This window comes from Cyprinodon variegatus, unplaced genomic scaffold (genome assembly GCF_000732505.1).
Source record: "Cyprinodon variegatus isolate N-32 unplaced genomic scaffold, C_variegatus-1.0 Scaffold354, whole genome shotgun sequence".
NCBI lineage: Eukaryota > Metazoa > Chordata > Actinopteri > Cyprinodontiformes > Cyprinodontidae > Cyprinodon > Cyprinodon variegatus.
Genome location: NW_015150807.1, coordinates 545652 through 549565, shown reverse-complemented (window position 1 = coordinate 549565; position 3914 = coordinate 545652).

Here is a 3914-nt window from a genome sequence, read left to right as displayed (position 1 = left end):
GTCTGCATATACAACAGTTTTGCCTGTTGAGGTTACCATGCCTCTGCATTCCCATTGTTTTGCAAAGAAAAAGATAGTATAATGATTGGTGGCGGAGCCCATGGACTCGTCCCCACGGCACCCCGGGGCGCCGGCATTGCGGTGGCTGGGGGACTTCCTCTGGGCTGTGTTTCCTCCTCCCTTGGTGGGCGTCGGATTTACTGGGCTGGCCCCTCCTTGGTGCCTTCGCTCTTGGGGTCCCTTTAGGCGTCTGGGGCTTTGGGTCTCCCGGCGCTGGACTTGGTGCTCTGGGGGGGCGCCTCTTCGGCCCTCCACAACCACTTTTGAGCATTTTTTCTATGGATTAACTTTACATGCACAAATGCACTTTCACAAACAACTACAGGTGCTTGGTTCCAGGTACTCAGAGATTCACTTCCATATAGAAAGGCCACACTCTTATCTTCAGGTATCACAGAGTACATGTCAGATTAAATAATAGTTTCAAGGTGTTGCCTTATTGTATGTCTCATACTGTGTCTTTCGGTTATGCTGTTCTTTTTGCATCTAGTTGCAGGTGATGAAGCAGACTGAAAATGTTTTATCATTGTCTCCTTTCTATCTCCTCTTTCTTTCATCTTTTCTCTTTTTTTCTTCTTCCTCTGTTTTTCCTCTTCTGTTCTATTTACATTGCAGTGTCCATATAAACTGTAAAACTCCCTGCATAATTATAATAAAGCAATTTATATGCATGTAACAACTGAAACAATATGGCAATAGCCCTACTGCTCCACTTGTGAAAGTAAAATCTGTTGGGCTCTTTTTGGCATCAATAAAATTTTTCTTATTGCCACATTGCCAGACAGGACGCTGTTACAAAAAAAAAGGAAAAAGAAAAAGAAAGGAGATTCACTGCATGAGGGACTAACAAAGTAATTAGGTGAAAAGGGACCAAATAGGCTGAATTTTTTACCTCAATGACAGCAGCACATACAACTTGTAACCATGGGGATAGTGTTCCTCCCATGGGTCTAACCTTTTAGAGTAGTATTCTACAGGTTTGAGCTTATCGCCATGGCACAGTAAAACCAGCTTTACAGTCAACTGTTTGGATGAATGTTTTTTGATACTTTCATAGAGCTAGTACAGTTGCTGACATAAGCTCTGTGAACTGCTGTTCTGCTTCTTGGGTCCACTGGATTGCTTCTGAAATAGCCATTGGTGTGTCATAGATAATGTTTAAGAGAAGCTGAGTTTTTTCTGCATAACGTGGAATCCAAGCTCTACTGTAATTGCACAATGCTAAAAAAAAACATAATTAGTTGTTTAGTCACTGGCTTAGGCACACTTGCTATTGCAGTTTTTTGCTCTTCCTGTACCTTTTTTCCATCTGAAATAAAATGGCTTAAGTAACGGACTTGTTTCTGCCCTTTGTTAGCCAAATGATGAGGCAGTTGCAGGGAGTCTTCTCTACAGTGTTCAGCTGTTTTAGACACAAACAGAAGGTCATCCACATACATTAAAACCTGGCTTCCAAGCTTTTGATTAAAACTCTCGAAACATGTTCAAATGGTCTGGGTAAAAATTGTAGGACTGTCCGCTTGTGGCAGGTGTGTGTATGTTTATTTTTTTCCAAAACTGTGTAGGTTTATTTGGTTTATTTTCAGGTTTATTTTATGTCAATCACTGTGAAAAATGTGCTCTCAGGATCCAGTTTGTTAACAATGTGTGAGGATCTGGGACATTCGGAGCTCATGTCTGCACAGCTAAGTTCACTGAACGTAAATCTTGTATCATGGGCCAATTCTTTCTGTCTGCTTTTTTCACGAGAGAACTCAACTCAAGTGTCTCCTCCACAACAGGTCTATCCCCTTTCGAGGCGTCTATTGGATACCAGCCACCCCTTTTTCCGTCCGAAGTGGCAGCCGTCGCCTTACCCTCCGTTTAACACCACATCCGTCGCTGCCGGACCTTCTGGAACCGGGCCATGACGGCTCTGGGAAGGACCTCCGAGCACAACCAAAGATGGGCCAATCGCAGGAGGAGGGTTGCTCCTTTCTATCGCCCGGGCCAGAAGGTCTGGCTCTCTACCCGTGAGATCCCTCTCAAAGCTATGTCTCGAAATATGTCTCCCAGATTCATTGGCCCATGCAAAGCCGAGAGAACCATAGGGGAATTTGCCGTCCATCTCCGTCTCCCCTCCTCCCTTCGTATCCACCCCACCTTCCACTTTTCACAAATCAAGCCAGTCTCATCGAGCCCCTTGTGCCCACCCGCTGAGCCCCCTCCCCCCTTGGACATTGATGGCCAGCCCGCCTACACCGTCCGATGCATCATCAATGCTCATCCACGCTCATCTTGTTGACTGGGAGGGTTATGGTCCCGAGGATCGTTCCTGGGTCCTGGGATTGTTTATTTTAGACCCCTCCCTCATTAGGGACTTCCGCCTCTCTCAGCCCTCAGGTTCTTCTGGACCGCCGGGTGGCGGTCGTTGAGGGGGGGTTACTGTTAGGAATCCAGTTTGTGTGGGTTGTGTTTTGGTTTGTCTTCCCTCCTCCACCAGGCGACGCCTGGTTCTGGTTGGCCTCCTCACACACCTGCGGATGGTAACCTCATTAACGGAGGACTCTTAAGCTGCTAACTGCCACTACATCAACGCCAGAGTGTTTGCCAGTTTTGGGTACTCTAGCCAAGCTGAGTTTTGCTGAGTCAAACTGAGTTTTTTTCTACCTGAGTTTTTAACCTTGCTGTTTTTGTCTTTGCCTCTCAGCAGGAAGTCATCCTGCAAACTGGATGTTTTGGACCTTCTCCCCCCCTGGAAGGATTCTCTGAGTACCAAACTGAGCTGAGGATTCAAGTTTGTGGTTTGGATCAACTTTTCCCCTCAAGGATTTTTTTGGGCTTCTCACTGAGCAGGGGATTCATGTCCACTATAACCCGTTCAAGTACCGCAGGAAAACTAAGTGGCACTCAGCTTCTCCGTTCACCAAGGAATAACCGCAATCTGGGTGAACCCTGTCCGCCCTCCAGCGAACAAGACATTCACTGGAACAACCCACACCGACTAGATTCAATAAGAGACATCTTTTTCTGGAAACGTGAGTTTTAATTCCTGTTCTTCAAGTCAAGACACCAATTTCCCACTGAGCCTGAACTAATCTTCCCCTTCACTTTCCAGTTCCGGTTCGACAGTGTTCAGCGCAGCACTGGACTCATCTCATTCACTCTAAATAAAAACCTGTTAAAATTTTCAATGGTCTCTCTGTTTGGTCTTCTGCATGTGGGTCAGGGCTCTAGATAAAATCATGATCCTGGGACCCAGGAACGGTCCTTCGGACCGTTACCCTCCCAGGATACCATTTATTGCCACCCACGCCCATGACGGCGGGCATCCACAATCCTGTGGACCGTGTAGGCAGGGTGGCCATCAATGTCCAAGGGGGGAGGGGGCTCAGCGGGTGGCCACAAGAAGCTAGAGAAAACGGGCTTAATCTGGGAAATGTGGAAAGTGGGGTGTATCCGGAGCGCGGAGGGAAGCTGAAGACGGACGGCAGAAGGAGTGATGATCCTCTCCACCTTGTATGGACCGTTTTTTGGAAACATGCTTCACCAGGAGTTGGGCTGTTTGCAGTGCTGTGGGAAGCTTCCTCAATGGAACAAGATGACAGGCCTTGGAGAAACAGTCAATAATGGTTAAAATGGTGGTCATACCTTTAGAGGTGGGAAGTCCAGTGACAAAGTTTATAGCAATGTGAGAGCAGGGTCTCTTGGGAATGGGCAATGGTTGAAGCAAACCGACAGGGGGCTGGTGTGAAGACTTGTTGCGAGCGCAGGTCGGGCAGGCCAACACAAACTCCTTAACATTCTTTAGTAAGGAGGGCCACCAAAAACGTTGACTAATGAGAGCCACAGTACGACTGATCCCTGGATGGGCA